The sequence below is a fragment of the Loxodonta africana genome, chromosome 1 (genome assembly GCF_030014295.1).
Source record: "Loxodonta africana isolate mLoxAfr1 chromosome 1, mLoxAfr1.hap2, whole genome shotgun sequence".
Taxonomy (NCBI): Eukaryota; Metazoa; Chordata; class Mammalia; order Proboscidea; family Elephantidae; genus Loxodonta; species Loxodonta africana.
In genome coordinates this window covers 73,610,323-73,623,411 of record NC_087342.1, presented here as the reverse complement: position 1 = coordinate 73,623,411, position 13,089 = coordinate 73,610,323, and the positions used below count along the sequence as shown (strand labels likewise).

At 43.1% G+C, this 13,089-nt stretch overlaps 2 non-coding genes across 2 annotated transcripts; both read left to right on the top strand.

The window, feature by feature from the left end:
- Positions 1-3,683: 3,683 nt before the first annotated feature.
- TRNAM-CAU (transfer RNA methionine (anticodon CAU)) lies at positions 3,684-3,755 on the top strand. Its single transcript has one exon. It is a non-coding gene; the product is annotated as a tRNA-Met (tRNA).
- Positions 3,756-7,098: 3,343 nt separating this feature from the next.
- Positions 7,099-7,171, top strand: TRNAM-CAU (transfer RNA methionine (anticodon CAU)). The gene has a single exon. It is a non-coding gene; the product is annotated as a tRNA-Met (tRNA).
- The last annotated feature ends 5,918 nt before the right edge of the window (positions 7,172-13,089 follow it).

The window sequence follows — 13,089 nt, the reverse complement described above, 5'->3', positions numbered from 1 at the left end:
CTGAAGTCACCCGGATTCTGTCCGCCGCCTCCCGTGTCCTCCCAGCCACGTGCTCTGTTCACCAGGATAGAAAAAAACCCGTCCATTCCCAGAGCCAGGACTCTGGGCCTGCTCCTCTGCTGTGTGCGCCCCTGAGCCTCACCAAGCTCTTTCCGCAGGAGAGGAGGAGTGCTCCCGGTAGCGACCACCCAGGCGTCACCTCCACTTGGAGCGCTGGGGCGTGGTGTGGACGTCAGTGCAGCTGGGGATGGAGGTTCTGTGGATACAAGCACAGAAACTCTTGGTAAACTTTGTGCTGCTGCTTTCTCCTGACTGATCCCCTTCACCCACCCACCACCGCCATCACCGCCACCACCGGTCACTAGGATAGAAACGCGATCCAGATCCTTCCCGTTCCTCTGTGAAGGTCTCACCACTCACCAGCTGCTTGTCCTTGCTCAAGGTTATTTTCACACCGGTCAGTGAGGGCTCCAATCCCCCGGCGCTCCAAGGGAGAAAGATGTGGCAATCTGCTTCCTAAAGTTTACAGTCTGGGAAACCCTATGGGGCAGTTGGGAAACCCTATGGGGCAGTTCTACTCTGTCCGATGGGTTCACTTAGTCTGAACGGACTCCATGGCAATGGGTGGTGCTCTCTGCCCTCCTGGTTTTTGCTTCTGTCTTTTTCGTTATGTGGCTGTAGCTGTTTTGGGGGTGAACTTTTACAGCTAAGCTTTGAAGGAAATGAAACAGGATCCGCGGAGGATTCTGTGTTAATTCTCAGGAAAGAGCGTTAAAACATAGAGCGAAGAGTTCCCAAAACGAGAGACATTTTCATGCAAAATGAGCTGGTAAAAATGGTACTATTTTGTGGATTTGTACCAGATTCAAATTTTACTCCTGTAAATCTTATCTAGCCTCCCTCGCTTTTCTCCAACCTGTCTCTCCAGGTTTGTGGTGATAGAACCTGATTCTTATTTCATTCCTTGTAAATCCTTACCATCCTCCCTTGCAGCTCCTGACCCTTCTCGCTGAGGAGTGATAATAAGAGAAAGTCCCAGCAACTAGGAGGGCCTCGTCATTAAAAAAAGCCGTTTCAGAATTTTTTAATAATCCATGTGTCTCATAAGTAACACTGCAGAACACCCACTCTCCCAGGAAAACAAGAAGGTAAAATCTCAAAACAGCGAGGAGTAGAACCTGGAATCTTCTGATCTTGAGGAAGAGGCCTTATCCATTCCTCCACGACTTTAAAAGGGAATACCTTTGGCAATGTTGCTAATTAACTTTCATGATTTTGCACTTTTATACCATCTGTTTCTGGCTGTGGCTGATGTCCACTTGGCCTCCCACACACTGTCTGCTCCCAAGCTTCCTAGCTGAGTTGTTGTGTGCCTTAGAGGTATTCTAACTCATAAAAAAAAAATAGGACTCTATAAAACAGATTAGAGCTGCCCCATAGGGTTTTCTCCACTGTAATCTCCAGGGGAGCAAATCCCCAGGTCTTTTCTCCAGGAGCTACTGGTGGGTTCAAACCAAACCTCTGACCTTTTGCTTTGATTAGCACTCCAGTGCTTAACTGTGAGACAAGGTAAAAATTCATGACCTACCTTTGAGCCTCATTAATTCAATTTTCTTCTGACCTCAGGTCCTTAGCCTCATGGTGAGAGCCCGGGAAACAGCAGATAACGGAGGAAGATTGTAGGTTCATCGGTCCTAGAGTGGGAAACAAAACAAAACTAGCTATCATGGACCAAGGTGAACAAATGGAAAACCTGAAAAGCTCGCCAACTGAATGAGCTATCAATTCTTTGTCCAGGTTGGGCTGTTTTCCCTCCTGTATTCTCAGGGCCCAGGGTACACACCACAATTGTAGCATTTATCACCCTATTCTGTAAACAACTGCTTAGTTGTCTTCTCCCCTAGATTTTACATTCTTTGAAGGCAGCACCTTCAGTGTCTACCATAACTAATTTTACATTATACATCTATGTGCGTGAGTGGAGAATTGAGTAAGAAAAATGCCTCAGGCATCAGGAAAAGGGTCTAATTTTTGGTCTAGATAGATGGATTATCACAGATCTGAGATCCCATGCTATTCCAGCTCACATGCTTAAACAGAAAAGCAGTCAAATTCTATATAGAGTAAACCTGATAACCAAACCCATTGCTGTCCAGTTAATTCCAACTCATCGGACACTGCAGGAAAGGACAGAACTGCCCCGTGTTGACCCCATAGGACAGGGTAGAGCTCCCTCATAGGGTTTCCAATGCTGTAAATCTGTACGAAAGCAGACTGCCACATCTTTCTGCCGTGGAGCAGCTGGTGTGTTCAAACCACCAACCTCTGGGTTTTTCACCACCAGGGCTCCTTCTATATACAGTCCCAAAAAGCAAACCCATTGCCATCAAGCTGATTCCAACTCATATCAGCATCATAAGACAGAGTAGAACTGCCCCACAGTGTTTCCAGGGAGCACCTGGTGGATTCTAACTGCCAAATTTTTGGTTAGTAGCTGTAGCACAAAGTAGCTCTTAACCACTATGCCATGAGGGTTTCCTCTATATACAGTAGAAGTATCCTAATTTCATGAATATAGCTTTGAGGTGTGGCTGTACAAATTTCCAGGGGTTGGATGGAGTTGGGACTGACATTTGTCCAGTAAACCCAGAGGTAGTGAGATTGGGACAGTAGAGCTGGGCTGACAGGTAGCCCTCCCAAGTAAAGAGAATACCTGGTCTGCTAGCACGAAAGAAAAAGCTTAGTGAGCCAAGAGCACAAGAAACTCACATTTTTCGTATTATTTACATGGTTAGATTTGAGTTTTTTCACAATGTCAGGAATCAGAGAGATTCAGAACAAAATGCATGTAAGATGTACTTATATGAAAAATCTAGCTCAGTGACCTCTCCCCAGTAACAGGAAACTTTTAGCAACAGTTCTACAACAATTAAAACAACACTCAACTGGGTTAAACAGAGTGGATTTATTATCACACATAACGATAAATCCAGAGGGTAGGGAAGCTACCTGGCTGGTAGGACCCAGGTTCTTTGACTCTTCACCCTGCCATCCTCAACATATAAGTCTCATAGTCCAGCTGGTCCCCTGCAGTACTTCAAACATTCACAATTTCAGACCAAGTAAGAAGGAAAACAAACAAATATCTGTGTTATAAAGTGAGGACAGTCTCTTCTATATGCTTCCCAGTGTCATTAGCTACATTTGTATCACATACCCTTGCCTAAACCTTACCGCCGTGAAGAAGGGAACCACTATGATTAAGCAGATCAATCACAATTCAGACTCTGCAGCTGAGAATGGGATCCACCACCTCTAAAGCACAGGGCAGAATAGAGGTGGCTCCGTGAAGAAAATCATTTTCCTGTTGGCAACGGGGCCTGGCGGGTGCTGTTAGTGGCTGATTGTGGTGCAGGCAAGTATTAGTGGCTGCGATGCCCTACTCCATCTCCACGTTGGAAATAAAATGTTCGTTTTTTTATTTTTTAAAGAATTTTGAGTCTTCCATTAATTAACCCATAGGAGGCCATAAGTAGATTTCCAGGTCTAAGCATCATAGAACTAATTTGATCTAGAGCTTTTATTCAGTACCAATGTTGAGAAAAATGGCATTAATTCTATGTGCTGACATATTGACATGAATCAGGACTGGATAAGTTTGGCTCTTAGTAATACAGCCAAGGAGCAGAGTGGCGCAGCGGGAGCGTGCTGGGCCCATAACCCAGAGGTCGATGGATCGAAACCATCCTCTGCTATTTTAGTGGAGCCCTGGTGCCAAGTGGCTTAAGAGCTTGGCTGCTAAACAAAAAGTTGGCACTTCCAATCCACCAGCTGCTCCTTGAAAACGCTAGGGGGCAGTTCTACTGTGCCGTGTAGCGTCATTATGAGTTGGAATGGATTTGATGGCAACCAAACCAAAAAAACCAAACCCAGTGCTGTGGAGCCGATTCCAACTCATAGGGACCCTATAGGACAGAGTAGAACTGCCCCATAGAGTTTCCAAGGAGCGCCTGGCAGATTTGAATTACCAACCCTTTGGTTAGCAGCCATAGCACTTAACCACTACACCACTAGGGTTTCCAGGTGGCAACCAGTTACTAGTAATACAGTACCATACTTCTCTGCTCTTTATGACTGCATGGTAAAAGGACATTGTGACTTCTGAAACAGAAGTGCTAGAGGCTAACCTGTGCATGGTGGTGTGGTTATCTGAAGCTCAACCTGAAATATTTGCCTCAGTCTGCCTCTGTAAAAAAAAAAAAAAAAAATTAGCACAGGGCAAAAAAATAATCTTAAATTCCTAATTCTGAAAATTCGTTATTTGTGCACTCAAATTTGTCAATAAAAGATCTAACTCTCAGTGGTTCCCAGGCTTATTTTTGCAGATTCCTTAAAAACCACAGTTTGTTCATCCCCAGGATAACCACACTTTTATGTTTTAACTTTAACTCTATGTTCCTATCATTGGTCACATAGAAGTAACTTGACATGAAGAGAAAAGAGTAGACTTCAGGAAAGAAACAGGTTAAAATCTTAACCCTGCCTTTTGTTAGCTACGTGCATTTGGACAAACCACTATTCAGTCACTCTGCTGAGACCTTGTCTGCAAAATGGGGATCATACTTACTTTGCAGGTATGTGAGTATTAAATGAGATAACGCAGGTAAAGCAGCTGGCAGATATTTAGGCTGTCAGTAAAAGGTAACCATCGTGGATAACAATGTTCAACTCCTTCCCAACCTTCTAAAGGTTAACTTTAATAACTCAAAAACAGTTATTAGATATCCGTTTACGAAGCACAATGTAATACCCTACAGATTGAAATGTCATTGAGATACCCTCAAGGAATTAACATCTGGTAAAAAAAAAAAATAAATTTTTTTTTTTTTTAAGGAGATAAATATAAACTGATCCCCATCAATATAAACTGATGGGTCACAATAAAAGAGAAATGTTAACTCAGAAATAAGGAAATGCGCTAGTCCACAGAAGCAGAGCAAGTCACTCTGGAGGGGAAGTCAGAGGAAGCTCTCCGTGACATCACATTTGAGCTGAATCTTGGTTACCCACTCTCCGCCCAGCTACCACCCCCCCCCAGCAACCCCCCCTGCTGTTGTGTCTATTCCAACTCACGGAAACCCCAGGTGTTACAGGGTAGAACTTCTCCATAGGGTTTTCTCAGCTGTCATCTCTATGGACACACATCGCCAAGGCTTTTCTTCTGTGGCAGTGCTGGGTAAGTTGGAACCATCAACCTTTAATTTGGGCTAAATCTTGAAGAAAAACAAAGTCAACCTTGTGAAAAAGAGAATAAAGGGCCAGGGGTTCAGGGTTCAGGACGTGGAAAGGAATGTATCAATTACATGAGATTACATTACTTTTAGTGTTGTCCTTTTTTTTTTTTTTTAATCTCTCCTATTTTTTCCCTAACATATCTGTAGAAAGCCTTACATGGTTTTCATTTGGCTTGTCTACCACTCTCCTGGCCTATTAGGTGTACAATATGTATGATAGACATCTCTGGCACCCTCATTACTGCCAAGCAATGATCACATTTTCCAGAAACAAAGCCTTTTTCTACCTGGGTCTTTTACGTTGATTGCTTTTTCCTCCAAATTATTACTATTATTATTATTTCTGGGAGAGTCTCGATTTCCCTCCCATCTTGGGTCCTTGTGGGCCTGAGGTGACCATCTTTCCTGAGGGCCTGGACCTACCGGTGTTCCCCTACCCCATCTGGAGGCACTGGGACTTTTTACAAACCTTCCTCTGCCCCCACCCCCTCAGAAAGGGGCCTGAGAGTGTTCAGTTCCTGCCCCCAGATGCAGGTCAGGTGGTCCAGGGCCTGATTCTCCTGGCCCAGGAGGGGCTTGGGTCTGCCCTCCACTCCTGAAGGTCCAGGCTGAGGGTAGTCATGGGGGTAGGTATATGGTGGTCAGAACTTGGATCTGCTCTCACTGGCTGGTTCGCTCCTGCTCCCACATGCCCACCAGGTAAGAGATGGGCGGCGGAGGTGATCCCAGCATCTGAACCTGCACCCACCAGTCCATCCCACTGGGTGTCACTTTCTCTTTGAGGAAATGCAGACATGACACTTGATCCACCCTGTCCTGGAATTCCAGGCAGGACTAGCTTCAGGGGCTGTGGTGACCCCTGGCCTTTTGTTGATTGTTTCTTTTCTTTTGATAGAGGTGAAAATTTACACAAGACAACATGCACAGAGTCCTAATTCCTACATGTGTAATTCAGTGCTGTTGATTATGTTCTTCGAGTTGTGTAACTATTTTCACTATCCTTTTCTAAAACAGTCCACCACCACTAACATGAACTCAGTGTCCCCTAAGAAAAACTTCCCCCTTCCCCTTCTCTCCCATCCTTGGTAACCACTAATAATCTTTGGTTTCTATGTATTTGAAAGGAAAAAAACCTTAAACAAAAAAACTTAACAAATACTGAATACATTCCTTGGTGATGTCAAGTGAAGTAAAAATTGTCATATGCTCTGAAGCCTCAGCGTTCCCCTTATCATTTACACCCTAGAATCACAGCCTATTTATTCTCCTGGGTCTTCTACCGTCAATGTTAGCAGCTTACCTTTTCTCTTTTTTTTTAAACCCCTTTCACCCACTTTCCAGGAGTATTCCCATTCAGCTTTCATCTTTTGATTACCCTCTGTTTTCTCCCCAAGAGTAGAACTTTGTGGTCTCTTCCTGTCTCCCCATGGGCAGCAACATTTAATGACATCATAAGTCTGTGAACCCAGCAACACAACATGAACATGGGATCTACCCTGCTGCCTCTGTCATTTAAAAGATGTGCCACCACCATAGTCTCCACCCACCAATACCTTTGTTTCCCTGGGCACACGTGTGCCTCAAGAGCTGTGGCTGTGCCTTTAGCTCTAACTTCTAATGCAGGAGCACTTCATTCCTGCATCAAACTGAAAGATACCTGAGCAAGAATATGGCCTAATCAGGGAAATAACTGAGAAGATGTGAAAGGAAGCTAGTTTCGTGTAAAGGGTGAGATGGAACATAGAACACCTTTCACACTCCTCCCTCAATTATTCTGAGACATGTAACTCTTTTGGAGCCCAGTGCCCTCTTAGCGCAGTGGGCAGCGCGTCAGTCTCATAATCTGAAGGTCCTGAGTTCGAGCCTCAGAGAGGGCACTCTGTTTTCTTGCTCAACATGTTTTTATTCCTTCTACTTCTTTCCTTGTACCTTCTGTAGATGATAATCACAATTCCCTTCAGAGATAAATTACTCAGAGCATTCTGGGACAGCTGGACTTACTTACAGTTGGAATGGAGTCCCTTCTTTTCTAAAATATCAAAAAAAGCGAAAAGTGTCAGGGCCAAACCTTTCCCAGGGTAAAGGCATCGGGATCCCCCTTTGACCGGAGCTCCCCGCTCCGCAGAGGTTGTTTCCTGAGAAGTTCAGGAGACGCTTCACCCTCAGTCCTGATCTGGCTCCACCAAGGCGGTGGACCTGGAGCTCTCAGAGACCTGCAGGATTCTGCAAAACCATAAAACTTTTATTCCCAAAATAACCAATTATCCAAAATATTGAACAGCGCCGGAGTTGTACCTGGCTCGCATAAAATTCTCCAGCTTTGCTCCTCTGTTCTCCCTCAGTCTGCGACAGCGACTTCTCATTGACTATCTGTGAGGTTTAGGCTTGAATGCAGATGAAGAAAACATGGTCTTTTTTTTTTTTAATCTTCCTGTTTTGAATTTTATGAACAACATTGGACGTCTTTGTAGTAAACTTGATCGTTTTCTGTTTTTCTTCCCGTATAGTTCCACATATGACAGGACTGGCAATGTCTTCACCCACACTTCGACTTAATCCATGAAGGAAAACCAAGGAAGAGAGAAGGGAAGGGAACCCCAAGCAGGGGGCAATGCAGAAATAGAAAGAAGGTCTTCCCCTTCACTTCCCTTCCAGAACTCTGCCATCCTTTGCAGTAGCCTCGGCTTTGTGCCTACCTCTGTACCCAGGGGAACAGTTAGATAACATACAAATTAGTGTTTCGATAAATTGTCCTACCAACAGTTTTAAAATGTGGTACCCGAGCATCCACTAACTCACTGTGCTTGAAAGAGCAAAAGAGCTAAGAAATTTGGGCTTAGTCCATCTTTTTTTATTTGCCTGATGATTGAACTTTTTTCCCCAGTAGACCAAGCTGATACTGTTATTTTCTAATTAACGAATTACCACACTTATCTTTACTGTTTATCCTTTCTGCTTCCTTCAATATTTCTTTTTTCTTACTTCATTTGTTGTATACACAGCTTATTTAATCATTTGTACTTCAGACGTATTTCAGAGTAGAATCTAAAGTCTAACAAGTATTGGGAATAATGCTATAAAATTTGTCAGCGCATCATTTTCAAAGTAGGCTGATAACTTTAGTGATTTTTCTAATGTATGCATTAAGAATTAATATTTTACTGATATACAATTTAGTTTTTAAGATTCTCCTTAAAACCATTTTCTATGTTAATCTTGTTTATATTTTACAAATTAATATGTAATATTATATACAAATATATATATAATTTTCTAAAAAAGGAATAGTATTTACTACCCTTCATTTTTCATTATTAATTTTTAAAATCTAGTTTTACAGACTTGAATAAAAATTCAATGTTACTTATTAGTTGTAAAGACTATCATCACATTTAATAAAGCAATTAATATTTTATTGTGATTCAAAATACTGAATATAACTTGATTGGTTTATTAATCTCCTACTCAAATTATGTTTTCTAATAGGTTTAAATGGAATAGTGCTAAGTGTGAGAGATGGCAGACTGTGGAATTATTTTAATTGCAGTCCCTATCCTTAGTCTTCATTTTACTGTTGGGGAGGCAAAATGCACTTGTCAATTTGCCATGTAGCATGAGTAAAATGGATTTCTGCTGGAATTGATGAGTTATCCTACCTGCCTGTAATACTTAAAAGCATATTAGAATCCTTTACCTCCCTCTTTTTCCTCCCTTAGCCCTAAGACTAAATTGAGAAAATAACATAATTTAGCTTTTCCTTATCAAACTAATCATTCTTGAATTCATAGCTGTCTCATTGCATCAGGGTATCTTCTTTCAGAATCCTTCTTTTCCCAGATACCCTGATGTAACTCTAGACACTGGGGATACATTGAGAGAACAAGAAAGGACAAGGCTCAGGAAGCATACATTCTACAGAGGAGATAGGCAATACAGCACTAATTTACTGATGCTCTTCAATACAGATACATTTGATGTAGAAGATGAAGCTACAGACGGTATTGATTTAGTCACAGTGGTCAGAAAAGGGCTCTCTGAAAAAGTGACATTTGTGTTGAAACCTGAGTGATTGATAGGGAAGCCACAGTGCCAACTCTGGAGCGAGACTGGACAGGTTCTTCATGAAGGCTGTCATCTAGAGTAAGGGCCTCTGTGATTAGTCAACCAGCCCAGAAAAGAACCAACAAAGATGCCCAGTGGCCACCTCTATGGCACTATGTGTCTGTGCAGCTGAGCCAACTGTGAGCATTTTCTCAACCCAGTCCTCTACACTGCATCACTGGCTTTCAGATTGCTAGCTTTGTTGAAGAACGTTCCTCATCCAGGACTCCTTCACGTCCAGTGTATCGTCAAGGGGCTTCTTGATGGCTCAGGACCCAAGGACTTGAGTCTCAGGTGCTTAGCTCAAGTTGAAGGAGAGGAAAGCTGTGAGCTAGGAATGAAATGCCAGGATTCCCACTGCTCTGCAATAGGAGAACCAGAAAGCTCTCTCCCTTGTCTTCACTGCCTTGAACCCCGCCAGGATCTGAGAACTGATGGGGACAAAACTGCTTTTCACTATTCTCAGTTAAGAGTTAATTTTTTTTTTTTTTTTTTTACATATTTCTGTCTCTAAAACCAGGGGAAAAAATCAGCTCAGCTTCTGGCAGTGGTGCTGAGAAATTTTATTTGTTTTCCTTTTTTAGTTTTTGAGGCCATTCTAAGGATATAAATCTGTACTGTCATTAGAGTGACCTGTAATGTCAGTGATGGTGGGTCACTGACGGTGGGGCCTGAGACAGACCCTTACGCTTCCCTCTTGATCACCTATTTCTGCTTACTCCCTTGCCCCCCTCTTCCCACATGAATTTTCTCTAAAGATTTCACTGGGTGTCAGAATCTTCCTTTCATGGACTCTCTGTCTCTTCTTGCCTCTTCCCCGTGCCCATGAAATGGGGACACCCCAGCCACACAAATTCTCTCCATTGTCTAGCCTTTCCATGGGGACAACCATAGCTCTCTTGTTTCCCAGGCCATTGTGTGCTGTGCAGCCAATTTTGACTCATAGCGAGCCCATGTGACAGAATAGAACTGCGCCCCTGGGTTTCCTGATCTGTAATCTTTACAGGAGTAGATCGCCAGGCCTTTCTCCCGTAGGCTAGAGCCCCACACAAATCGATGAAAATGTTTGGGAGAGTTCAGTACAGAGGAAATTGCTTTGCATTACTCTACTTTCTGGGAATTACTCTAGCCTTCCTGGGGTCCTCTCCCTACCACTCTTTCCCTGATTTCCTTGGTCCTTGTCAAGTTTTCAGCCAGAGGAAAAACTGGAGAATGCAGGCATGAATCCCACTATCTCTTGCATGCTAAGCAAGTGCTCTGTCATTGGAGCCAATTCTCCTCATCTACCTCTGCTTTCAAGATTTTGGTTCATTTGCGATTCAGGTCCACAAATGTCCTGCCCTCTTGCCATCAAGATTGAAGCCAGGATCTAAAAACAGTACCTACTTAGCACCTCAGAGACTGCCTTGGGCAAGAATGAGGGAGCCATCATTGATTTGAGAGGAGGAGGGAGGGGATAAGGAAGACCTGGAGAAGATAACTATGGGAAATTTCTTGTCTCCATCACAATTCATACTTCCTGATTTCATGGAAGAGAAGAGAGGAAGTCCTACCTAGTGGAGGCCACGATGATAACTGCTGAATTAATTAGCACAGGTATCCCAGAATGATCTGTGGCTCTTGTATTTAAAAAGAATTATTATCTGACTGTTGCTGAAGGGAAGTCTAGGAGATGGTTTGGAGTCTGTGTTTCCAGGCTCCACTTTCACATGTCATCCCCCAGTGTGACTGAACCAAAATAAAAACCAAAACCATTGCTACGGTGTGGAATCTGACTTACAGCAACTACAAGGACAGAACAAAGCTGCCTCATAGGGTTTACAAGGCTGTAAGCCTTTAGGGACACAGACTGCCACATCTTTCTACCATGGAGCAGCTGGTAGGTTGCTTAGCAGCTGAGCACTTTAACCGCAGCACCACCAGGGCTCCCCCTGTGTGACTAGCTATGGATAAGTAGAAAACCATGTTTACTGGTAACTTGTACATTTACATGTAACTCAAGCAATTTTAGTTTAAAATTCCAGTTAAATATTCCATCCTTTTGACCTGAAGGGGAATTTGTTTTGTGTTTTAGTTGCCGGAAAATAATTGTAAGAAAGAAAGCAATGTTCAGCTTCAATTGTTGACACTACAAGATCTATCTGGAAGCAGGTAGTGACCATGCGGTATTTGGAGAGTTTTTTAGTCTACTGCTTCCTGTTCCTCCCAATCCCTCTCCAACAACACCATAAGTCCCTTGGGCTCCATGTTCTCTCTGAGCCATCCAATCATGAAAAAACCTTCAGCTCCTCCAGGCCAGCAGCTGTGGTCTGTCTCCCTGATATCTGGAGGTTCAACATACCTCCCTCAGCTCAGTCATTTCAGAGCGTTGTGATAGATTTTCTTTCTGACCTTCATCCACACAGGAATCTCATTTCCATAGTGTGTTCATAGCATACATGGAGATCTCATCCATGAAATCCCATTTTTATTGAATGAATAAATAAGTTATTTAGATGTCTTGATTGAGAGAATGGTCAAGCGAACCTTTGAGAGTGGGATCACCTGACAGAAACTTGAACCATGGCCTGATAGATCTGGCAGACCTCGTCTGTCCAAGGATTGGCACTGGGAGATGTGAGGACATTATGTTTACAGTGAATGCCAGGGGGTTATTTTAACAGCTGGTCTTTGTGGAATCACAGGCCTATTGATGAGACTAGAGCTCCTCTGGGTTACTGTTTAGCCTCTGTCTCCCTTAAATGCTTGTGCCCCAGCAGGCACTGTGTGATCTTCCCTCAGAGAGGGCTTGGGTTATGGGTAGCTGGGAAGTGAATCCTGGGTTCCTATTTCTGTGGCTTGAGTCCCTTTACTCCAGAGGCTGTAGGCATTTGGTGGAGTACTTGAAATTTCACTCCCTTGCCTCCAGGCCCTTAAAACCCATGTGAACTAATGTAGGCTCCCTGCCTGGGATTCCCCTTTCCCTTCTCTCACTGCATCTCCAATGTAATCCTTATCCCCACTCTCCACCTTGGGCAGATAGGTGAGAAGTGTTGCCAAGATTAGGAAACACTTTAAATTTGAAAACCTCTTGTATCAAGGTTTCTGTAGTCCTTTGCATATTTAGTTTCTGGCCCTGGACATCCAAATTATCTTTGTAGATGAAGATTCCTGTAGAGAGGTCGGAGAGTTTCATCTAAAAATTGGGGAAAATTAATACAATGAATTCACATTTCTCTTTTTTCTCTGGAAAAATAGAAAAGTTCAGAGACCACTGAGACAGACATTTAATGTTAAAACTTTGCATATTTTGAACGGGTAATACAATCTCATAGTTCAATATTCAAGAAGTTTTCCAAAAGGGTAATAGTGAAAAATTTCCCTCCCAGCTGTGTTCCCTGGCATTCAATTCTCTGTCCCAGATACAAGCCATGTTATCAAATGCTTATGTGTCTTTCTAAAGACTATTTAAAGAATGTACAGGAAATGATCTATGTACCTTTCTGGATGCCTTGTAGTACAGTGGTTAACAGCTCAACTGCTAACTAAGAGGTCAGCAGTTCAAATCCACCAGAAGTCCTCAGAAACCCTAAGGGCCAGTTCAACTCTGTCCTATAGGGTGACTATGAGTCAGAAGAGACTCAACGCCAACGGGTTTTTTTTTTTTTTTTTTTTTTTTAATGTTGTTGTTGCCTCCTTGCTGGAGCCCTGGTAA